The 26,234-nt window shown below is 45.5% G+C and overlaps 1 protein-coding gene across 1 annotated transcript in view; it reads right to left on the minus strand.

Annotated features, from left to right (window-relative positions):
• The window catches only part of ANTXR2 (ANTXR cell adhesion molecule 2), a 670,700-nt gene that overhangs the window by 72,306 nt on the left and 572,160 nt on the right, over positions 1 to 26,234 (minus strand). The window lies entirely within an intron of this gene.

Consider the following 26,234-nt stretch of genomic DNA (forward strand, 5'->3'; position numbering starts at 1 on the left):
CTAATCTCTAGGACTTTGGCCTCATCAAGAGCCACCTTGGCCCATTTAACCCGCCTAAAATCATTCCCAATGTTAGTGGGACTCCACGGCTATTTGTATTCCCAACAAGCGGGGGGTTGAAACCTTGGATATCTAGAGAGAGAACCAATGGATTATGGTCGCTTTCAATAAGGATTTGAACGACCATATCTAGCACTATGTGCCAGATTTCCAAATTGACCAATATATAGTCAATCCTACTTTTTGTGCGACCGTTGTCAAACGTCGCTACACCCAGGGCGTCAGATTTAGTCCTACCATTAACTGCTCTGAAGCCCCATTCCAAACACAGCCCTTTTGCCTGGAGCGCTGCCTCCGTCCATTTCTTAACAGGCAGTAAGTTCAGCTGTGGAACGCCCCAAAATGCGTCTTCCTCCTCACTCAACATACCATCCTCACTGTCCAGTGGTTCAAAGCAAGTATTAAAATCCTCCATAATAATGGTGTTATCATTAGAGGGGCTTTCCGCTAGAAAGGTCTCAAGTACAGAAATAACTTGGGAACTCCTCCCACCCACTTGACCCCTAGAATATATATTAAAAACAAATAAACTTGGGCCACACTGGAGTTTGATTTTAATACCCAGAATGTCAGGGTTTTCAAGGGGAATCATTTCAATAGTAACCCCCCTAGTTTGCCTAACCCAAAAAGTTAAACCTCCCACCGGTCGCCCTCTATGTCCCCTGGTTGCAGGTTTCTAGAAATGTAAATAACCTGCATGGAAGATGTTCTCCACTGCCCATGTTTCTTGGAATGCCCAGATGTCAACTTCATCAATTGATGATGACCAATCTGCTAGGCCAGTCTTGGATTCCAGCCCAGCAATATTCCAAGAAGCAATGGTCATGGGACCCTTGAATCCAGGGTTAATCGGACACCCATCAGGGGTTGATGGCACTACATGTGGGCTGCCTAACTGCATTGTGGGTGAAATTGGAATTTCCATTGGAACATCAAACACAACCGAGTTAACTTGTTGGAGTGCAGCAGAGTCGATAGCAGTTCCAGTATCACCTTCCATAGTATACCCCAGACCACCCAACCTCTGTCAGTCAATGTCTTCTAAGGAGGATAAGACCTCAAACCGGTTGTTAAGCTCGATACGGGAATCTGGTCTATGGACAGCTCCCTTGTAAAATTGGACACCTCTATGTCGCATAGCCACCTCCTGTTTGTAGAAATAGCCTAGCGGTAGAATACTAATGGACAGCCAATCATTAGGAGCATTGGCGACAATCTCGAGTATATGATTTACCAGTCCTGGCGACCTAAAACTTAGGACCACACAATCCCCGGCTAGATTTTTGTCCGAGTAGCCCACCCAGTCGATCCTTCTAGCCATTTTGAAGTCCATATACAGCCTGTCCCCAATGCCGGTCTTTTTATTCAGATAATGTAGAGCCTTATTCCTTAGGGATGACCAATGCTCTTGGGAGTCCATTGGTAGGGAAGGAACATTTGCCAAGACAATGGTGTAGGGAGTAGCTTGGGGGGGCAAGTGTAAAAAGGGGTGCCTCGTATGGTCACCTAAGTTGTTGCTGGATATTTGGCCGCAACTACTCCTAGAAGCCAAGAGTATTTTATTGGGAGGGCCCTCTGCATTGGATCTATCTGTTGGCACGATAGTTCTTACATCCCCCGCATTCCTTGCCACGCCCACCAGTTTGATAGAACGCGTCGTGGCACCCATCTGATTACTACAGTTGTCGTCTGTCGGTGGTGGGGTAACCCCTGCTAAAATTTGCGCAGGAGGCTGTAATGTAGATACTGGGGGCATATGATCTAAGGCCTCCTCCATCTTAGCTAGCCTGCGATCGACCAAATCCAAGCGTTTATAGAGCGGCTCCAAAATGGCGGAAAGGTTTTCTTCTAATAATTTGATAAATTCCCTTTTGGACAGGGAGCAATTAATGACAGGAGGGTCGCTAGGCTGGATATCTATAGGGGGAGAGTTAGATCCACCATGAACAGAAGCCTCGGTCGGGACTTTGGCAAGTGTGTTTTTAGTTTTAGTTGTACTACGTCCCTTCTTTGTTTTATTCTGGGGAACCTTGGCTGATCTTCCCACAGCTTTCATCCCCCTGGTCTTTACCCTGACTGGACTAGCCGGGTTAATATGGATAGTAGGAATGGGGGAATGCTCGATAGACATGGGAACTTGGCTATGGGTGGGAGTCTTGTTCTTGTTAGTGGTATCAGTAGCTTTAGGTGGTGAACTAGAGGCATGTGGAGGGTCAGCAGGGATAGCCCCCCCTCCAAGCAGCCTAGGGTCTAGAGACAATCTCCGCTCCGTGGCCTCAATTTCGTGGACCAGCACAGATTCAGCTCTTACCAGGAAAGCGTCCAGAGTACCCACCAACTTGTCCCCAGATTTCCATTTCGACATTTTAATTATCTATGCACTAATAACAAGCTTCACTATAGGTCAAGGATAGTGGTACACTCACCACTCCAAAGTCAAAGACACGATTTGAACAGAGTATAGCCCGGCCCGGCCTCCTCCGGCCCCTGACGGCCACAGACGGCACGCCCTTTGCCCGGGCTTAGCCCCGGGCGCTCCCGCGCTGCGGTAGCGTTGCTTCTTATATTCGGGAAGTACGTAAGCAGGGGGGTGTGTCGTCCAGGGAGAGCAGCCCAGGTGTAGGCAATAGGGCTCGCAGGGACTCCTGGACAATGGAGTCCCCTGCTGCTCGCAGCCCTGTCCAATGACGCTCACCCCGGTTGAGGCAACCCCAGTTCCAGACCGCCCTTACGGTGTTCAATGGGCGCTGCGGGACCCGCGCAGCGGGTCCGGCGAGGAGCTTGTGCAGGAAAGGCAGGAAGGGTCAGACAATGATTCCCGCGTCGATCAAAAGGCAAGGTGAGTCCCAAGGATGAAGGCTTGGTGCTCCGCTTTAACTCGCAGCTAAGCAGGGGGCGTGTCGTCCAGGGAGAGCAGCCCAGGTGTAGGCAATAGGGCTCGCAGGGACTCCTGGACAATGGAGTCCCCTGCTGCTCGCAGCCCTGTCCAATGACGCTCACCCGGGTTGAGGCAACCCCAGTTCCAGACCGCCCTTACGGTGTTCAATGGGCGCTGCGGGACCCGCGCAGCGGGTCCGGCGAGGAGCTTGTGCAGGAAAGGCAGGAAGGGTCAGACAATGATTCCCGCGTCGATCAAAAGGCAAGGTGAGTCCCAAGGATGAAGGCTTGGTGCTCCGCTTTAACTCGCAGCTAAGCAGGGGGCGTGTCGTCCAGGGAGAGCAGCCCAGGTGTAGGCAATAGGGCTCGCAGGGACTTCTGGACAATGGAGTCCCCTGCTGCTCGCAGCCCTGTCCAATGACGCTCACCCCGGTTGAGGCAACCCCAGTTCCAGACCGCCCTTACGGTGTTCAATGGGCGCTGCGGGAGCCGCGCAGCGGGTCCGGCGAGGAGCTTGTGCAGGAAAGGCAGGAAAGGTCAGACAATGATTCCCGCGTCGATCAAAAGGCAAGGTGAGTCATCCAGTCTATTTTAAGTAGATTCTCAGTCACAACTTATGGACCTACGTGAGCTAATAAAAAGTTACATATAATTCATAATCACATACCCTAGACTGGGGAGCTAGACATATCTTGGAGAGTCATACAGTAATACTGTGTCTAAATTACAGAGAGATCAGAAGGTCAAACAAACGACATGCTATACTAAGTGTACATGCCCAGGGCTCTGACAGCAGTAGTGCTGATATATTAGTAGCTTTACCAATAAAGCTAATGGTGAAATGCCTCCTCACAAGTAATGACATAAAAACACAGCAGTAATTACCCTCTGGCATCAAGGAACCCAATTCAGCAATAAATCTACTGAACTCAGCCGGAATTATAGCTCAGATGTAAGCTGTGAATATATTTCAGTAATACAATCATTCTGTCTAAAACATTAGTTTGCCAGTTTCTATACAGACATTTAACCGTGTAATATAATATGCTAATTTTGGATACATTAATTCAATTCCCCAAACACTATTTTCATGAACAGCCTTTATGTCCTGAGATAGCAGATTATCAGTTTTTAGTACATATATTTTTGGTCCCCAAATATCACCTAGTCACATTCATTAATCATTCGGATACATTTCTATAAAATATGTCCTGGTTCTACATTTATGGCCAGCTATCATCAGCAAGAAATGTGAATAATTGTAGCAACCAGTGCTTAATTTGTAAAACTATAGGTGCCAGGGCCCTCGTCAGGAGGCCACTGCAGCTTGAACCACCCATTGTCCCTGCCAGCTCTGCCAATTAAAGTACCAAAACAACTACTAACCATCACTCTCCTACAAGTGTGATAATTCATACTATTGCAGGCTCCCAAAGCTGTAAGAATGGCTTGGGTGGCAGGTATTAGTCATTTTTAATGTATATATAACTAATACACAACTCTTGTGATGCTTATCACTAAATTAGCAAACATGGCCACCATGTGGCAGACTCTCTTAAATGCTGGTGCTAACAATTAAGTAAGCACAAAGAGATGATGGACGGAGCAATGAAACCTTTCAGACACTCACCGCCAGTCACAGATCTTTAGCTCACTTCACCACCCCAGTTCAGACCCTGCTCTATGCAAATCAGTCTGGATCCTGTGCCTCATGGGAACAGCCCAGCCTGAACTGCTAAGTTAGGTCTTCTCAGAACCAGAGACAAGCATCCTGGGACCGGTTTTGGGGTAACACCCCTCATCAGCCAGGCTGGCTTGTATCCAGTGGCAAAGTGAGCAAGGGACCCACGTCTAGGCAACCCCTGCCAACTTAGGGCGAACTAAGCAAACACAAGGAGATGATGGACGGGGCACTGACACTTTTCAGGCACTTAACACCAGTCACAGACCTTGGTAGAATCCATCATCATTCTTTAGCTCACTTCACCTCCCCAGTTCAGCCCCAGTTATGTACAAATCAGTCTTGACCCTGTGCCTCATGGGAACAGTCCAGCCCAAACTGCCAAGCCAGGTCTTCCCTGGACTGGAAACAAGCATCCTGGGACCGGTTTCAGGGTAACACCCCTCATCAGCCAGACTAGCTTGAATCCAGTGGCAAAATGAGCAAGGGACCCACGTCTGGGCATATCATGCCAAATTAGGGTGAACAAAGCAAGCACAAGGAGAGGATGGACGGAGCGCTGAAACTTTTCAGACACTCACCCCCAGTCACAGATCTGGGTTGGATCAATCATCGTTCTTTAGCTCTCTTCACCATCCCAGTTCAGACCCAGCTATCTGCAAATCAATCTTGACCCTGTGCCTCATGAGAACAGTCCAGCCCGAACTGTCAAGCCAGGTATTCCCTGGACCGGAAACAAGCATCCTGGGACTGGTTTCGGGGTAACACCCCTCATCAGCCAGGCTAGCTTGAATCCAGTGACAAAGTGAGCAAGGGACCCACGTCTAGGCATACGCCGGAAACCACTGGCTCAAATTAAGCACTGGTAGCTACCAGTATGCTAGGGATATCCAGAATTTTCACAAGAACTCCTACAGTTTGCCAATGACAGACATAGGCTGCTCCTATTAAGAGTTTGGATTCAAACCAACATGCCACCAATAAGGACCATGATATGTCATTTATGTGTCATGGTTAAACAGAGAGCCCGCATATAACCAAGAATCTCTATAAATATGTCACTCATGGGTTACTATTACACAGATGGAGCCAGTGTATTGGCAAGAATGCTCACAAATTAAGTCCCTGATTGGCTACTATTATTCATTGATAGCCAGAATGTCGCAGGAATGCCCATACATATGTGAATGACAGACCCCTACAATGGTAGTGAAAGTTAGCATGGGTTGCCAAGAATGGCCAAAAACATCATGGATTGGCCATTTCAACAAAGTGATGGCCCACATGTTATCAAGAATGTCCACAAAATACACACACATACACATATCCATATGAACATATACACAGAGGCTCAGGTCATTTTTCACTCCACTTCTGACTTAATATACCTCATGCTGGCGGGCCTGTTTCAACCATGCAGCTCTCATGAGGCTCCACTCAAATTGGGATGCAGGAGTGACAGGCTTGTCCACTTTCCCCACCCAATACCTGTCTACTCAGCAGCAGAGTAAAGAGGCCTTTGACTGAGCTAGGACTAGTAATTGCAGTGCTCCTCCCTCACGAAAATCTGCAGATTTTATTTACATGCACTTTAAGAGGTATGTTTATTAGCCTATTGCACTGCCGTAGCGTTACTTTTTATTATGCTACCCCGGCCCAAATCACAAAATCATATTTATGAAGTCACGCAAAGCCACTTTGCGTGGGTTTGAATAGCTTCATAGATGTGGAGAGAGGCATGGCAGCGTAAATAGCTCCGTTGCCTTACTCTGCTCTATGGAGGCATTCCATGGGCATTGTGGTGGGTGTTCCCATGCAACACCCATGGATTTTTACAGTCCACCAGATTTACAAAACCATGTAAACCTGGGGATGTGCGCCACCCCAGGGGGGGCGGGGCCCAACGGGCAGAAATTACTTTATTTTTGCTCGTTTTTTCCTATTTCCATGTGTGCTGCATTGTGCAGCACACTTAAAGAGAGTAAAAAGCCTTCCAGAGTTGTTTTTGTGCAGGAAGGTGCCTCTTCCTGCACAATAATAATCCTGCCGGCAACAGATTCACCATTTCACCATGGTGCATAGGTGCCTGCGCTGAAGGTAGGCTGCCGAAACGTGCCAGCACTGGGGGAAAGGGCAGGAATGCACCGTATTAGATAAGTATGGTGAATTCCTGGCATTTCCCTTTGATGTAGAGCAGCGCAGTACGGTGACTTGCTGTGCTGCCCTATGCCAAATCCCCATAAATGAGGCGCAAAATGTAGAAGGAGCGATTTGGCTAAACTGCCCTCTGCTCACCGTCAGGCAGGATAAGTGGAGAATGATATGATGGTGCTTATAGCTGAATAAAAATTTGCTTTAAGTACCAATTTGGTTTTCTGTATATAAGAAGTTGTACAAAGTTATAATTATTACCTTGAAGTTTTCCATCTGTGTCAAGCAGTGGTTAGAAATCATTCTTGTTGCTGCTTAGTCACAACTGGTCTATGTGGTATTTCAAGCCATTACAGCATGCCATCCATTTTAGAAGACAAAATCATATATATATAATACATTGGTTTGGTGAAAGATATACGTACAAATCCTTTGCCCTCACACAGTTGATCCTTACCCTGGCCCAGGACAAAGGCAAAACTGCTGAGGATTTCAAGCTCTGCCTGGAGGACATAGCTAATTGGATGAAACATAGCTGCCTTAGGCATAATGGCAGCAAAACCGACATCTTAGTGGCAGGAAAACAACCCTACATCTGGTCTTCGAGATGGTGACCCGGCTTGTTGGGATCGCCACCCTCTCCGAGTCAGAAAGTTAAAAATCTTCGAGTCTGGTTTGACTCCACTCTATCATTCTCTGATCAGAGTATAGCTCTCACTGACACCTGCGTCGGGATTTTAAAAATGATGAAAAAAATCCTAGGACTCACTCTGGACAATGCTAGGAAGATAGTGGTACAGGCGCTTGTAACATCCAGGTTGGACTATTGCAATGTCCTATAACTGGGGGCACCAAAGAGAAGCATATATATGCTCCAGCGGGTGCAAAAAGCGGCTGCTCGGATGCTTTTAAACATCCCTAGACTCGCCCCAACTGATAGCGCTCTGGAGATTTTGCCATGGCTTCCGATTGAGGAGATGATCTCCTTTAAAGCCCTATGCTATGTCCACAGAATACTACAGGGCAAGAGCCTGAAATATCTTCGCCGCATGTTACACTATTACCACCCCACGTGCAGCCTGAGATCAGCTGGAACAGGACTGGTCTGCATTCCTAAATTCAATAGGAAACATCTCGGAGATACCTCCTTAAGGTACATAGCAGCTAAGAGGTAGAACTCTCTATCCGCCTATCTCAGACTGGAGCTATTATAAGCAACTTTTAGGAAGCAACTTAAAACTTGGTTGTTTAGGAAAAGTTTAGCTTAATGGAGTATCTTTATTCTATTGTGCTCTATCATGATTTCACCCTCTGAACGGAATCCAGCACAGGGACACTCCGTATTGAGTAACCATGGCGCTCTATAAACTGCCATAACATAACATTGTGATCATCGAGGCCTTATACAGATAATTACAGTGACTGCCTCATACGTCTGTAACTAAGTTTGACACAGCACTCCACAGAAAACTCAATTTTGCATTGTTAATAACACTGTTCCTTCTTTCATCATTTTGCATTAAAAGAAAACACCTGACAATCTTCTGTTTGTATCCTACCAATTTGTTGCAGTATGATTAAAGGGGAAGAAGTTATAAGGGGGGGGGGGGTCCAAAAACCATTATTTGTTTCCATTCAACTGGGAAATCCCCACACGATATTTTAGTCATAAATTAAAAAACACAATAGTACACATAGCACACCAAGATTAGCAGACATGAGGTACTTGTCCCTATTTCTTTTCCTTGGTTTGGTTTGATGTATTTTCACTCACCCATTTTTGATTTATTAGCAAAAGAATAAGGGGCAGATTTATAATTTCAGGCAGAGCAGTAAGCCACCTTGCTGTGCTGCAAGGGCAGGAATGTGCTGTATTTACCATGATATGGCGCAATTCTAACCTTTCCTTGCGCTGGCCCACAATGTGCTGCTTGCGGCAATGCAGGCACCCTTGCGCCGTGGTGCAAGTGTGCCTGCATTGCAGACAAGAGTGTTTTTGGTCCAGAAGGGACTTCTATGATGAATTTTCATCTTTGTATGTGTGCTGCACAATGCAGCACACTTAAAAAGAGGAAAAAACAAGAAGAAATAAAGATACTTCTCGTCGATACACCTCACCTGAGGAGGCGTAACATTTTGACGCAGTCTCAGGTCTGCCAATAATGGTAAATCTGGAAATGAGCCAAAATCCATGGGTGGATGCGTGGGAACACCCATGCTCCACCTATGGCACCCCTTCCTGGGGAAGAGTAACACAACGCAGTGATTTGCGCTGCGTTACTCTAGGTTTATCAAGCCATTCAGGGCACGCAAGGTGGCTTTGCGTGGCTTGATTAATCTGACTTAGTAGTTATGTCGCCCTTGCGCCCCCTTGTGTGGCACAAGGGCGACATAACTCAATGGTAAATCTGCCCCTTAGTGCTTATTCAGCATGCACCAGTTATGTACAGTTTCTTCAATGTTCAAGAAGCTCTTTCCAGTGCCTGTCATACAAGCCTGAGAGAAATCAATCCAGAAGAAGCTCAGATCCACCTAGCTTCTCCAACATTGCGAAGGGACACTGGTGTTGGCACAGGGTCAGGGTGTAAAAAAGGAGCCTCCTCACCCTTGCCGGGTGGCTGTAGAGTGTTGTGTTTGCGCCACTATATTAAAAAAAATTCCTCAACCTTCCCAAACCTTGTCTTGTTTCCATTCCCTCCCATATCTTCCCATAGAGCTGGGCGGGTATCTATAACTTGCCCAATGGCAGGGGAGCTGTCCCTAATTCTTAATTTTTAACTTCCCAACTTTGCTGAAGCTCCAAGACGGTTGTTTTTAGCCTCCATACCTTGCTCAATGGCAACACAGGTATGTTTAGACCATTCCCACTTGCCAAGGGCAGGCAAGGTATTTTTTCGTCATGCCACCTTAACCACGGGTGGGAATTTATTCCTTTCTCTCCGTGCTTTTCTCAAGGGAGGGTAGAATCTGCATTAACAAAAAAAAAATTACCGGGGCTATGTTGTCAGCGAATGCAGCTGCAGTAAAATGGCACAGCCCAAGAGGGACCAGGCAGCTGATATCTGCCCCGGCATCCTGAATGCTACTGCAAACAGGGGACCGGTCCCATGCGTCTTTGAAGGAGGTCCTGTAGACAGCTTCAATGGCTCAAAGTTCATTATTTCTAACAGGACAGTAGTGCGCACCATTCTGCCACCTACTGGGGAACCATATCCGTTTGCAACTGCTCTGGAATTTGTTCCTTTTAAAGGTTGAATCCATGTTTTCCTTGGCAATGCGGTCAAATCGGGAGAAAGTAAGGGGGGTCAACAATAACCCTCTTGTCCCTTTGGCAACTCCGGTAGGATTGGGGCATATTTGCCTACGAGGGAGTGACATCCCCAGTAGACATACAATGAAAACAATTAAAAAATGCAATAAAAAAAAACAAAGAAAGAATACACAAAGGAAATACTCTGTGAGACTTCCCCTCCCACAGCAGGTAGACCATTGAACAGCAGGAGAGACAAAAGTAAATGTACTTTTAACCAAACGGTGCGGAACTACAACACTTTTGTGAAAAAGAAAAAAGACCTAGTTTGTCACTAATTTTTATTCACAAACCCACTGTAAAGGTTTATAATAAACCCCAGAGGGCTTTCGTGTTAGGCTAAATCTTCCTTTGTGTAAAGTTTGGAGTTTATTTCTCGAGTAAGTTTCTGTTGTGCAGCACAGCATAATTCCTTCAGGATTTTAAATACGAACTATAGTTTTAGAGAATAAATACTAACTAGCAGTGTGATATGGTCCTTTATAAAAAAGAGAAAAATATATATGTTGCTAAGAATTTCGAATTGCAGAAAAACATATCCTTTGCTTTTCTAAGAAACATTCTGTAGAAAGCAGTGGTTGTTGAAGCTGTTGTCTGCAAAGTGCAGCCAACATTAGGAACTGGGCAGAATTAGAGGTTCAGGTGTAGTTTACCCTTGATGAAAACACGGCGATTAAATAATGGACAAAGAGAAAGCTCTGTGGCATGGTTTGTGGCTATCATTATCGGGCTGAAACCATAGTTCAAAGGATCTCTTAAGAGCATTTTACTATCTGGCTAGCTACATAAAAGGTTCATGGCTTGTTGGCCATTCATGTGAATTAGGTATAAACATGGGTTCTTTAAGCCGAGCCAGAGTGAAATTTCATTGCAGGGGCCCATACTAAGATTTTAACTTTGCTCTGCAATATTGAATGTCTGAATCTGGGTCTAAATAACATGTATTATCGGGCCACATTATTTTCAATGTCATGGTAATTAATATAATGATAATGAGCCAAAATCTAAATAACTCTCAAATTTGCCAAACACCTGTGTGATATCACTTGTACACCAATATTATCGGCAATGATAGATGTAATATATGTAATCATTTCAAATGCCAATAAAAATGTTTTACAAAAAAAAACACTCAAATTTGCCAAAAACCATGCCGACCCCACTCCACGGCTTGCGACCCCACGCTTGGCATCAAAGGTGATCTCATGAATTACATCATTGCGATCTCTAGTGACATTTATTAGGACATCACCAGTGAAGCTAAAATCAATTATCTTGAGCAATACATATCATGGCGAGTCACGCTCCTTATGTTATGTGCTCAGTATTTTGGCATTGCCATTAGGCCTCATGAACATTTTTTACAGAAATACAGCATGCGTCTTCTTTAGGAAGGGGTGGCACAGGCACACACATATTTACATATTCAGTTCATGAACCCCGAACACCCCACCAAACTCCAACTAATCACATTCGTATTGCTTTGGGATGTACCCAAATCCTCCCTGGTGAGAAATCCTCAATGGGGTGTGGCCACCCTTCCCTAACATAGCCCAAGATGGCTGTTTATTTTCAGAATGAATTCCGTGAATGGAGTTCACTGCTGGAAGAATTCAAAGTGGCTGCCAGAAGAGCAATGTTCAGCAAATCTAGCCAATCATACAGCCAGCTAAAATTACATGTTCTCTTAGTAAACCTGTTCAAGGACTCAGCTGCCAAATTGGCGTGTTTATTTACCCCAGGTCGTCTTTTTTCATGCCAACAAAAATGCTTGATGGATTCGCACTTTACCCAAACAGTATTCTAGTTGAAGAACACTTACCTCTAGTCCGAGTGCTTTGTCCATCTGGCAAGTGTTTTTGGGATATCCTAGTCAAAAGTTTCCCCACTAAATCTAAATACGAGATTCAACTTTAGGAACACCTTCTATATCTTTCTCCCTTGAACAATTTGCTCACCTTACTAATAAGTATATTTTTTTCTGGAACGATTTCAGCATATTCATAAAAGGTGGCCAAAAGTAACGTGATCCAAAGTACAATTATTTAATTGAGGATGCCGTGAGTTACAACCACTGACTTAGTATGATACATATAAGGTCATAGGCACATTTAAGGTCATAGGCACACCTATATGAAGGGTGACTCTAGGTACGCTACATGGCGTTCAGGCATGCACTGTGTTGCATGCACAAGCATGCATGCTACACAGAGAGCCATAAGGTATATCTGTATGTATGGGCTTTGGTCAGAGCATGAACACAGTGCATACAGGGCCATATGGCACAAAGAGCATGACCTGCATCTTTAAGGACGTCATTAGTGATTAGTGATGTCATTAATTATGCCATCCCTGATGCCACATTTGAGATCACAAAAATATTTCTTAGGACATTTTCAAGGCTATTCTTATGACATGGTTTAGTGAATACTCTTAGTCAGTGGCGGCTCCTCTGCTAAGGCAGAGGAGAGTCGTTCCACTGCCTCGGAGCAGCAAAGGAAAGAAAAAAAGAAATTCATAATAACTAATGTTATTAACATTTTATCGTGTCCTCCTGCTGCTGCAGCTTGCGTGAGGGGGTGGGCTGAAGAGCAGGGTAGGAGGGAACAACCCTCCTGCGTGCGTAATAACTGTTTGGTTGGCCCTCTCGGGCCGTCCAAACCAGTCATACGTGCTTTTCCCCTTCTCCATGCAGGCTGCATTACAGCCTACATGGAGAACATGGCTACCCCACAGTCCCTGGCTGAGCGCCGTGTCATGGTGTTCAGACCAATCACAATGCTGCATTGCAACGTTGTGATGGGCTTCGGGGCGCATGGGAGCCCTGGTGCTTCCTTTTTCTTACAAGAAGCCAGGAAGAGGACGCAGGAGAGGCGGTGCCGGCTGGCCAGGAGGTAAGTGATTTTAATATTTTTATAATGATTAACCCCCGCCCCGCAACCCCCACCCGCCCCACAGCTGCTTCCAGGCAGCAGCCGTGACTGCTCTTAGTAGAGAACCATAATATCCCTTGTTTCGAGCTTTTTAGACAACACCCCATGCCATGTGTTGTAATTATGTACTTGTGCACTAACCTAGGTACCAACAGGGCATGCTCTGTTGGTACAGAGCCCAGGGAAAGGCACCTTTACACCTGCTGCACACAACACCCTTCGCCCAGAATCTGCAATTCAGGGTGTAGGGCTACACTCAGCAAACATCAGCATTATTTTAGCACCTGATAAATGACGTACCCCGTGGTATCTGTATTTATAAGGGGCAATAAATAACACCCCAACTTGTAATCAGGCTCTATGTGTGCTATATATATATAACGGTCTGACCGGTAATTTACATAACCACTGTCCATGGGACTTCTTTCTGGACTGCAGACCTCGCTGCAAAAATGTGTGTTTTTAGAAGAAGTTTCTACCTCCTGGAATATGCCCTGGCCCTCCCTTGTGGGCAGTAATATTCACGATGGGTTAGTGGACCTCAGTTCGGGTCTCTGCACCTCATAAAGGTTGAAAGAGCAAACATGCTTGGCTCCTGACCTCCAGAAAGCCAGCTCAGGTTTATGTTTAAGTTTGCAGACAAACCTGCCATATGTCAGTTTTTTTCCTACCATTTTGGGGGCAACTGCACATTATCTGGTTAAAAGATTTACACCACACAAAATATTAGATTTCCTTGGCCTAAACAATGTCTTCAAGCCAAGGTTTGTACTATTCTGTCCAGTGGATTTGGCATTGTTGCTTGTTAAGATTTTTCATGAGACATTGCATATTTCTCTCTGGTACCGTTTAATGGTCAGCATTATCACTATTCAATAGATCTGTTGTGTCTGACTCTTAGAAAGGTATATCATATTTTGTTCACAATATTTCACATCTACTACTATAGTACCGTTAGGACTGCCATCAAGAGATTTTTTTTATGGCATTCCTTTTTTGAATTGCAATTGTATTGAATTGGTTGGTTTAGGAATAAAAGTTTTCGGGGCATATTATCAAGAACGGCGTTAAAATTATCGCCGCTTTAGCGGCACGAAACTGTCGCTAAAACGGCGATAATGGGCTTGATAATATGCCCTTGTGAATTCCAATAGAAGCCCATGTTGTGGTGTGAACATGGGCTTCTATTGGAATTCACAAGGGCATATTATCAAGCCCATTATCGCCAATTTAGCGGCAGTTTCCTGCCGCTAAAGCGGCGATAATTTTAACGCCGTTCTTGATAATATGCCCCTTCCTTTTTCTGCTGCTTCAGGGATCATTATCTCACATAGGGTGGGTTGGATTGGCACATCCCCAAGTACTGTGAAGGGGACTGTGTCATCATTAATTTTCGGCACCTACAGCTGGCCCATGGTTTGTTGACTTTTCCTTTTGGCCGGGTATACAGAGAGCAAGCTTTTGATGGTCTCGTTAGGTTATTTTTTGGAATCTCACTTTGTTTCTGGCCATGTTAAACCTTTACATGTCCCAGTATCAATGGGGCCTGTTGGATTGCAAGGATAGCCATTGCAATCCGAACCAGAAATCTGCTAATCTTGCTGTTACTGGCGCTGATACTGTACGATTATCTGTGGGCATCCCTTTAACCAATCGCAATGAAGTTGCTCAAGTTGCTCCAAAATGACTGCTCATTCCTCCCATTGAGGTCTTGGCCGAGCCTGTTTCTCTTGCTCCATCCTTAGTGTTAAATCTTCCTGGTCTTGAGAGGTACCTCGGTGCATTTGCACCCTCCTACCTCTCATAGATTAGTTGGAACATTGCAGAGATTAGTTCCAAGATCAGCAATCCAGATTGGATGAGTTATTGGCTGCTTTGATGTTATTCTTTTCCAAGAGACCTGGGATATTTGCCCTCTATTGTGTGACGGTTTTGCATGTTTTACAGTTGTAGCTACTGCTTCTTCTCCGAGATGAGGGCAGTCTTCCATTTTGGTTACATTTATCACTTAGTATCTTGGTAGTTGAATTGTATGTTAGTTGTTCTGCCATTCAAGCTGTGTTGATTAGCGACCCTATTAGTTGCTTTCATTTTTTTTGGATTAATTGTTATAATAATGATTTTACTAATGCAGTCTGTGGCAATTTTGCCAAACTGTTTTCTTTTATAGAGGAACTTAAAGTCCCCCCTTATGAGAGGGAAACACAAGCAAACTGTATTATATGTGGTGAATTTAATGCTAAACTAAGGATTAATACTGTGAGTTTGAAGGATGGGACCACACTTGACTATTTTGTGGACTTGGATTGTATGGGCTCCAAGCTAGTATCTTATTTAGTAGCAGGCAACGTTGTCAATATTATCCAGCTTTTTAATGAAGGTGATCCAGTGCCAATTTTTAGAGGGCGCAGACGCCCTTCTACAATCGATTATCTTTTCGACATGTAACTTGTAGTCTACCTTCATTGAGGGTTATACGCTAGTAACTGATTGGTTCAATAATAATGTCCTAAGGCACTATAATAAGGCACTTCCCAGTACAAAAAGTGGTTCCTCCTACAAGGAAGCTCCTGTTGCCATCTTCTTCAAATGATGTTTGAAGGCTATGCTGGTTACTGCCGGCAGCAGAAATTACTTGCTAAAGGCAGATTGGGAACAGTTGGAGGCTGCAGAGGTCAATAAGCACAGTAAAACCTTCAGGAATTCAGTTAATAGATTCTGTCAGAGGGTTGCCCTGTTTAACATCCTGCAATACAGCATTACGAGTAGTGAGTAGGTTTCCCACTTTCAGCCTATATATCAAGAAAAAGAGGAAAAGAGGATAACCTAGTAGTTATTGAGAAGGTTGGAGGGTGCTGCACGTCTGTCACTCACATTAGGTGAAGTCAGCCTGGCTATTGAGCAAAGTTTGGGGGGTAAGGCCCAAGGGCCTGATGGGATACCCATTGATTTGATTAACCGTAAACTCAATATCTTGGGCCCTCTGCTTACCAGTGGGTTAAATATCTTTCTGAGCAACAGGTTTCCAAGCTCATGATCACTCTTGATGTTCGTTGCAATTTTTCAGAAGGGAGACCAAAACGCTCCCAGATGTTACCGGCCCATTTCACTAATTGACAGTAATTTGAATATCCTAGACAGGGTTGGGTTTTCATGCTTCAAACTCTGGTCTAAATAAAAGTGTTAACCCCTGTCAATAAGGTTTCAGGCCGGTCTGGGTACAGTGGACCAGTGTCTGAATTTGCATCTTATTTTGAGAAAGTATGTTGTTGCCAGGTGCAGACCACTGTACCTAGCCTTTACGGACCTGTTCACTGCCTTTGACTGAATTAATCGCACAACGTTATGGTTGCTTTTGCTGGATATGGGGGCTGAAGTTTCTTTGGTTAGATTTCTCCACACCCTTCCCATTAACCTGGCTGCCAGAGTTCGATACAGTACTTCGGGTGAACCTGACTGGCTATTTTGATCTCTCTCAGGGAGTACCCCAAAGTTGTATTCTGGCCCGGTTATAGCGTACTCTGTATATTAATAATCTTATACCTTGTTCAGCTAATGCCTCTGATGACATCCTGTTGATGGGGCTGACCTGTATTGCAGATTTACTATATGAGGATGATGCAGTACTTATGGCCTGTACTTGATGCACTTTATATATTGGTAGGCTCCTTTGTGTCTTTCATGGACGAACTGGATTTAGTTACCTATTTTATGGTTCAAATCTCTTTATTGGTTTTTCAGTACAGAATAAAATAGCGTATCCATGGGCTCAGATGGCTCACCATCTATAGTACAGATATGAATAATCAGAACATTTCACTACTTCCCCCCGGGAATCACAGCACTATGGGTATGATGAAAATTATGGTCTCTCGTGCCTTAGCATATCATCCAAATAAGTACTGTCTTGATTGGAGTCTACCAAAGACTCCATTAGTTGGAGAAAGCAGCAATATCTGGGGCAGGTGAGCTTGCAAAATTCGGACGATAGTAAGCTAATAAAGAGATGCCGTAGTTCAGGATATGAAGTGCCCTGTGGTGTGAGAGTGAGGGACAACCTCTCCATCCCTAGTATAAACCAGAGGCATTGAAGCCAGCCCTGGTACATAGGAATCTGTCCCTCCCCCAATGTGTCAAGAAGTTCTGTAAGGCTGCTCCCAAGGCCAATACAATCTGTCTTCCCCTACGGGATTTGAGAGGGAAGGTGAGAGAGTTGGGCAACCCCAGAATGACAGAAGCAGGAATTCTAAAAAGCTGGGTGTTGATGCGAGTATCTACATCATCTAGTAAACGTGTCCAGTAAGTGGTTAGTTTTGGGCACTTGCATAGCAAAATCAACTGCTTGATAGTTGGTTCTATAGGGTATTAGTGCTCCTGGGCAATACGCAGGTAAGTATACTCTAATACTGAGTGAGGATTACTGTGTATAAGGGTAGGGAGAGCTACCCTCCACCCCAATGTGTGGATATCAACTGGTAAAACAGAACAAGAGTTCCCTGCACATGCTAACAGTATATCAATAACAGTGTGACAAAAGCTTGAGTCTTTGCTGGAACATACGCTTCAGTTTATTCACAACAGCCTTAGCCAGCATGTGTTTCACCACGCTTACGGTTGTGAGCAGCGACTTCTTCAGGGCTAAGAAACAAACAATAGTACAGAATTGGGAATGAAAGGTATGCATCAATAGCATCCAATGTCAGTTTCCCATTGTGACAGACTAACTTTGAAGGATTGGCTCATATTGCCTACTCAAGCCTGTGGAAACTCATGCTGTCTTAAATGTTTCACCTCAGTTGTTTAGTGAAAAACTGATGTATTTTAAGAAAAATGATAATAACACTCTTAGATAAAATAAACTGGTCCAGAGTTAAGGCATGCTTGTTCCTTGTGTGTCCAGTTGGGACATATGAACCTAAACAGTCAACGCTTTAGTTAGTCAGTGTGTTTCCACTCCTAGGGCCATATGTAGGTAGCCCAATACCGGTCGGTAACGGCCGATTTTCGGTAAATATACCGTTACCGACCGTTATTTAGGCTTTTGGGATGTAGGGGGATCATTTCTGTATTCGGTAATTTACCGAATCGGTAATTTTACCGATTCGGTAAATACCGAATCCTGAAATGATATGTAGGTGACACTCAATTGAGTGATGTGTAGGGAAAATAATTCGGTATTTAGCACCAAATATATGTTGGTGCTAAATACCGAATACATTGCAAAAAGCAATATTTTGCTGGACTGACAGTGCCATGTGGCAGAAATACATGCCCTTAGGGCATGTATGTGCGCCACATGTGCACACATGCAGGAATCAGGGGTGTAACAGGGTGTCACTGTGACACCCTGCCACCCTTGATTGTGCTCCCCCCATTACCGAATCGGTATTTACCGATTCGGTAATGGTGACTGGCTTCCCATTGATTCCTATGGGCCTCCTGGCCCATAGGAATCAATGGGAAGGTATGCATCATTACCGAATCGGTAAATACCGATTCTAAATTACCGACCCATTCCGAATCGGTAAATATTACCGATGGATTACCTACATCTCATTTACCACTTCATAAATACCGAATGGTAAATGTTAGGCTACCTACATATGCCCCCTAGTGTCTAGTTCTATGGTCAGTCCCTTGCCAAGGTTACTGAAGAGTTCCTCTGCTTCCTTGTCCCTATTCATCATGTACTAACTGTGTTTTAAAGCTATTGCATCCCGGGCAGCCCCCTGTTAATTCAAATGAAACTGCTTGGTAGGTGGTTCTATAGAGTATTGGCGCTCCTCGGCAATGCGCAGGTAAGTATACTCTAGTACTGAGTGAGGATTGCAGTGCATAAGGGTAGGGAGAGCCACCCTCCTCCCCAATGTGTGGATATCCACTGGTAAAACAGAACAACAGCCCCCTGCACACGCTAACAGTATATCAATGATATCAATAACAGTGTCACAAAAGCTTGAGTCTTTGCTGGAACATGCGCTTCAGTTTATTGTTGCATACCTTTAATTCCCAATTCTGTACTATTGTTTGTTTCTTAGCCCTGAAGAAGTCGCTGCGCACAACCGTAAGCGCCACGAGACATATGTTGGCTAAGGCTGTTGTGAATAAACTGAAGCATATGTTCCAGCAGAGACTCAAGCTTTTGTCACACTGTTATTGATATAATTGATATACTGTTAGCGTGTGCAGGGGACTGTTGTTCTGTTTTACCAGTGAATATCCACAAGTTGGGGAGGAGGGTGGCTCTTCCTACCCTTATGCATGGCAAGCCTGGGTCAGTGAATCACCTAGTTCCAACTCCCAACGTCAGTGGCCTGTCGATTTGACCTCCAGAGTGGGTAGGTGCAAGAGGCTGTAGAGTTCAGTGATGTCAACCAGCGCCGAATTTGGAGGTAGTCTAACTGCTTGGTTTCAGGAATTGCAAATCCAGACCAGAGTTGTTCAAAGGGCAGGGGACTTTCCTCATTAAACAGATGACCTATCGACTGGCATCCCACTCGTTGCCAATGTTGAAATTCTGTGGAATTTAACCAGAGGACGAAATCCACATTGTCAATTATCGGTGTCAGCAGAGAAGGGAACACAGTCAGACCTCTTCGTTCACTCACTCGATCGCAGACCTCTAGAGAAGATTTGGTGAGGGGGGGAATAGAGGCTTCTTGGATGGTCAGTCTTATGCAAAAAAGAGAATTTTCCTCAGGTGTTGCTCTGCCACCGCTCTATCGATGAACAGCCAGTGTTTTTCAGATTCCTCCCGAGACCATTCAAGCTGGAACCTAAGTTGGCTGCTCGGTAATAGCATTAAAGATTTGTGATGCTCAGGCCACCCTCATTTGGAGGTCTGTAGCTTAGATCCCTCTGCATGCGGGGGCAGCCATTGGCCCACACAAAGTGGTTCATTTCACGTTGCAAGAGCTGGATGGTACATGTGGGGGGGTTTCAACTGGCAGAGCCTTGAAGAGGAATAGGATCTTAGGCAGGATTGGCAATATGGCATCCATCTGGGTAAATCTGTTTTAATTTGTTGGGACAACTTATGAGGGAAGCAGTCACCTTAGCAGTGGGAGCTAGTTGTGTACCCAGATAGGGATGGAAGTTGTTTCCCATTGTATCAGGTAGCTACATGAAAGGGTTAACTGTGTGGCCAGCGTATGGGAAAGATTGAGGGCTTTGGATTCGTGCACGTTCACTCGGAATCCCGCTGCTCACCCGAAGGCCTTCAGTTCATTCAGAAAGGCTGGAATAGAGATAGAAGGCTCTTCCAGGGCCATTAGGATGTCACCAGAATACAGGCTGATGGGGTGTTCTTCTGCATCAAAAAGGATCCCTTTATTTACCGGGTTATTGTGTACTCTCTGGGACAGAACCTTCATGTAGAGCACAAAAAGCAGGGGTGAGAGGGCATCCCTGGTGCGCACCTCTGTATATAGGATATTGAGTGGATGTTTGCCCATTCACCCTAACAGTTGAGACCAGATGGCCATGGTTGTTGAGAACCTATGAACAGAAGCGCTCGCCGAATCCGAAGTGTTTATGTGTAGCCTCCATGTATGGCCAACGGCCCCGATCAAACGCTTTCTGAGTGTCCAAAACCAATGGCATTAGATCTCGGTTTGAACGCTGGGCTGTGTCAATTAAGTGTAGAATCCATTCTGTATTATCGCTACATTGGTGATGGGGAACAAAACCCGCCTGGCCCGGAGCAAAGAGGTTTAGTGGGAGGGGGCCTGAGCAGGCTGCCAGAATTCTAGTGAATAGCTTGATATAGATATTTAAAAGGGATATCGCCTATACGAAGTGCAATAGCACTCATCTTTTCCTGGTTTCTGGATGACAACAATGGCAGGCTCAAACATAGAAGGCGGGAACGAGCCCAGACTCTAGGTGTTAAATAGTCGGGTTAGGAGGGGACTATGGTTGTGTAGAACGTTTTGTAGAAAAGTGCACGGAATCTGCCAGGGCCCGGCGATTTACCCAACTTCTTATTGGCAATGATAGAGAAAACCTCTTTAACCAAAAGTGAGTGGTTGACGTGGGACGACTGTGCTGGTGTCAATTTCGGGTTGTTGGCGCTCTGGAGGTACAGACCTGAACTATCTTCCGGTAGGTCCTGCCCTGCAGATAGCTCTTTGTAGAAGTCTTGAAAAGTGAGGCGATGTGGGCATTGCCAGTACATTCCAAGCAATCTGCGTTTAATATAGCCTGAACTCCAGTGCCCTGTCGCTGCACTCGTAATCTATTAGCCAGGAGCTGTTCACACTTGTCTTCACCAACATAGAAGGAGTGGCAGAGTCAAAAGCAGCATATTCTGCTCTGTCGAGATCAATGCCCGCCAGTTCTGTCTGGGTGGCCTCCAGCTGATGCCAAACTCGGGGAACACCAGTACATTTGTGAATATGTTTGAGTTCCTGGACTTGTCTGGACAATTGCTCTCTCTTGTCACTGCAGAGCTCGTTGTCTGCTGCGGAGATAGTGATTAATTCACCTCTAACTACAATTTTCAGGGTTTCCCACAGTGGAGATATGGAGACATCTGTGGTGTCATTTATTTCAAGGAAATCCACTAATGCTTTATTGATTTGCTTAATGATTGCAGGTCAGTGCAGGAGGGTGCCTTGTATCCGCTAGATGCTGGGTGGAGGCTGCAATGGCAAAAAGGTTAGAGTGAGGGACGCTACCGTGTGGTCCGACAATGAGCGGGGCTCCATCTCCGACGCCGCAACCATAAATTGAGTGTCTGGTGTGCATAGGAGTTAATCGATGCAGGCATATGTTTTATGCGTATGGGAGTACAATGTGCAGTTGTGTGTCTGTGGATAGAGTACGCCCAATGTCTCTCAAACCCATTTTCTTCAGCCAAGGTGCACCCTCCCATGAGAGAGCCCCAGTTTGACTTTGGTGCAGGGCAGGTTTGTCCAGATCAATGCTAAAAAACAGATTTCAGTCATTACCCAGGAGCACCAGATAATCATGGGTAGCCATAACCTCAGCCACAGCGAGTGTTCCTGTACTTCATTAATTGTCCTGTGACACCGATTGATCTGGCAATCTGCCTTTAATTTCTTTCTGTTCGGGGCCTAGCTTGCCTTGAAAGGATCTAGACATGAGGAACACCACCCCTGCAGTTTTAGAGGAGTTGGAGTAGAAGAATTGGTGTGGGAAGGCCCTGGAGTGCATTCTGTGCCAGTCATTGGTGAGTAAATGTGTATCTTGGAGAAAGCAGATGTGCCCCATTGAGTGTTCTAGATATGAGAGCATGACCAAGCGCTTAACAGGGTTGCTGAGACCCTTCACATTAAGGGTTGGAAACCGTAGGTTATGTTGCATAGTACTGAAATAAAAAGCTCTCTGTGGGATCACTATGTGACAAGGTGCATTCTGTGATGTGAAGCATGAGAAAGAAAGAGAAGGTCTCATTTTAGTAATAGAGTGAGACCGCAGTCAGTAGGTCCCTCCCAAAGTAAACAGAAAAGAGCTGAAGACAAAGATAACAACCAATATAACACTGTACACTAGAGTTATTGTCTAGGGTGAAAGACTCAACTAGAAAAAGGTATTGGGGAGTGTGTAGTGGCTCGTAGTTCTCATCCCCTGTCCCCCGCCCCGCCCCAACCCACCCGTCTTAAATGGTAGAAGAAATAACTTCACAGCCAGGATCACGTTGCATCTATGCCCACAGAGTCTCCGGAGAGTGTCTCCAACAGTGCCTGACATTCTCTGGCCATAGTTGTTTGGTCAGGGCAGAGCCCTGTGCACTGGGCCCAGATGCTCCTCCATCGTTGACTTCTGTATGCCCCTCTCTTGCGTTGGTCAGATTGGGAAGCATCTGGCGGGGTATGTCAATATCCAGGAGCTGACAGGCCTCCTCGAAGGATCAAAGTTGATGGAGTTTGCCATTCAGATGAAAAACATGTTGGAAGGGGTGCCCTCGCGGGTATGAGATGCCGAGGGTTGGAAGTAATATGGCAAAACTCTCTGCGCTTCTGGAGTGTGGAAGCAGCTAAGTCTTAATAAAGAATCGGCTTAGAACCGTTGACCTGTATGGGGGGTTGGTCTGTAGCTGCACACAGGATGTGTTCCTTTAGTGGAAAATCATGAACATACACCAGCATGAATGCAGGTGGCGCAGAGTCTGGTCTATTAGGGCCCACTCTATGTGCTCTATCGAGCTTAATGTCCATCTTTGATGAAAACTCCAGAATTGAACAGAAGAGCTCCATAATGTAGAGGGTTTTGTCAGGTCCTTCGGCCCCAGTGGGTATGTCCTTGATGCGTACATTGTTGCATCTCAATCTGTTTTCTAAATCTTTGGCATGAGCTTGTAGGTCAAGTTGTTGGTCTTTGAGTCAAATGACTTCCTGCTGCAACTGTTCAGTCTCCTCATCTCGTCTAGCTTTGTTGTCTTCCAATGAGGAGACTCTGTCACCCAGTCTATCGAGGTCTCGTTGGACCTCTTTAAGGTTAGTTGACAGATCTTTCTTGAGCGTCTGAAGATCATACCGAAGTGAAGCAAAGACCACCTCCAAAAAGGGACAGTAATTGGTGTGTCCACCTCATCACCATCTGGTGTAGCTGCCAAACCTGTGAGTGTTATGGGATCTCCAGTCTGGGACCCAGTGGACTTAGTGAGCATGTCTTTATGTTTGTGATCCTTCTTCCCTCGTCCGGTGTTCAAAGGTTCTATTGTGAATGGGGCACCTGTTGCTGAGAGAGAGGGAAAGGTCTGCTACCCCCTCCGATCCCCGAGGGGTCACCACAAGCAGGGGACCCTGTACGGCCAGTGGCCAATTGGCTACAATGCAAGGTCACCAGCTTGTGGGGTCTTCATGTTGTTAGTCCATACCCGAGGCGAGGCAAGTTGTGTGGTTGTGGCTCAAGGGCTTTGCTTGGTGGAGGGAACACCCAGCCTCAGAGGAGCTTCTATGGTGCCCCGTGCCCTTTCTGTGTACAAGTGCAGGCTATTCGTTCAGGTCGGGGGCAGGTGCCGGTGCTCTGCCTCTCTCTGCGCTGCCAGGGAAGACCTCAGCTGGGAAAAGGCCATGCCGGGCCCCTCAGAGGTGTAGGGCACACTTGGGACTTACCACCTCTGTAGGTCGTCAGTGTGGCAGGGTCCTGCTTTGGTCACTTCAGTACTATCTCCAAGGAGGAGGCCCAGGCCCTGGGTGCTAGTCTCAGTAGGCTTCGGGCCAGGGTGTCGCCATCTTGTCATGGCCCGCCCCAGCTCTCCTCGCATTCCCCACCCGCAATCATTGTTTCACTAGCGGTGTGCCTCTGTATTCATTCTGCTGGTGCTCCACAGCTTCCCTTGGCCAGAGCTCGCCAATCGGGCAGATTAGCCAGATGTGCCATAGTACATGCCAGACAGTTTGGTGCTGTGGATGGAAGACTCGGAAAAACGACTCAGTTGCCCACCATCTTGGCCGTGCCTCCTAGTTACCAATTTTAGCAAGTCTCATATTAAGGCCTTGCGGCCTAGGCAATATGAACATTTTTAATGTACCCATTGGTAGTAACATCTTGACTGGGGTTAACCGTTTCCCATGCCTACAAATGTACTTTGACTCTTCAGGTACTTAGCGAACTCAGGTTCGGAATGCTTGTTAAAGATGTTCAAAACTGCAGGAGCCATACCAAATGTACCGCAGCCTCAAGGCCGCAAAACTATGCTGCCTTTACTGTCATTTTATAAAGCTCAGTGTGTTCCAGTTGCTTCCTATGGGGCTGGTGTTTGGAGCTAATCCAATTTATCATCGCTTAAGTATGAGGAAAAATGAGTCTGCAGACGACTCCTTTCAGTTTCTTCAGCCAGCTCACACTATATTCTGCAATTGGAGCTGTCACTGCAGTATGTATCAGATTTAGTGTGTTTGGAACCTTTGAGTATCAATTTAGACCTCGCATAAAGCAGACCTCAATAGGGAGATTATTAAGGACTGTCTAGCCTGTAAGTATGGGTTTAGGTTACCGTTGTTCCTTTACGTGAAGGATTCTTTAAGTAAGATTGACCTCTTGCAATTGTTCGGTAAAACGGGGTCTCTTCCTAAGAAAGACAAACAATTGGGCAAGCTTACTTTTTAGGGGGACTGAGAGATTAAAGGATGACTCAGCGAAGACCTCAGTCCAGGATTATATAAAATTTAGGGTAATTAGCGCTATAGTTCTGTATCTAGCTCTACCTTTAATTCGGTGGGAACGGTCCCTCTAGGCTCGCTCTAGGGCTGGGACAGTTTGTCTATTACTTAGTAGTAGCTTGCCGGTTTGCCCCTGTGACGGTGTCTCCCAGGTTCTTCTTATATTTTATGTTTTTTAGGCTGTCTTTTGACTTATTTTTAAAACCTTTTTAAAAGCACTTAGAGCCTCATTTATGAAAAGTGACGCATCGCTGCATGAAAACAGCGATGCGTCACTTTTCATTGCGCCCTCCTTGTGACATGCTGGATGGCAGGCGTAAGATATTGACGCATTTGCATCCTAGAAGTGGCGCAGTGAAATCTCATAGATTTCACTGCGTCACTTCTATGACCCTTTCTTGTGTCGGAATGCCCCCTGCATACATTATACCTGGCGCAGGTATAATGTGACGCAGGGGTTTACAAAGTGACGCATCTACCTAGATGTGTCACTTTGTAAATATGGTCCAACATGGCAAATCTTTTACACCACTGGTGCGTTACAAAAAGTGATGCACCGGTGGTGTAAAAGTGATGCATGGCCTCATAAATAAGGCCCGTAGATTTCACTGCATCTCTTCTACGAGGCTTACTTGCGTCAGAACTCCCACCCTGCATACATTATACCTGGCGCAGGCATAATGTGTCACAGGGGTTTACAAAGTGACGCATCTACCAAGATGCGTCACTTTGTCAATATGATGCAATATGGCAAATTTTTTACCCTGCTGGTGCGTCACAAAAAGTGACGCACCGGCGGTGCCAAAGTGACGAAAGGTCTCATAAATAAGCCCCTCAGTGTACAGGCAGAGCAGATTCTATCTGCCACTTTAAGATAATGTTGAGGTGTGCTTTAGAGCTAGTTCCTTTCTGAAAGTAGTAGTTATAGCATGTAAAACTAAGAATAACTGGTTATTATTTCTGTCATCTAATGTTTTATGTCTGTCCAGTCAGATAATTTACCAAACAGGTTTCTTTTCAAATTCTGTTCTTGGTGGTCCCTTAGCAGATTTTTATATTAGAATTGCTTGCTGTTGGCGTGTTCTGCAGTT

The sequence above is a fragment of the Triturus cristatus genome, chromosome 9 (genome assembly GCF_964204655.1).
Source record: "Triturus cristatus chromosome 9, aTriCri1.1, whole genome shotgun sequence".
NCBI lineage: Eukaryota > Metazoa > Chordata > Amphibia > Caudata > Salamandridae > Triturus > Triturus cristatus.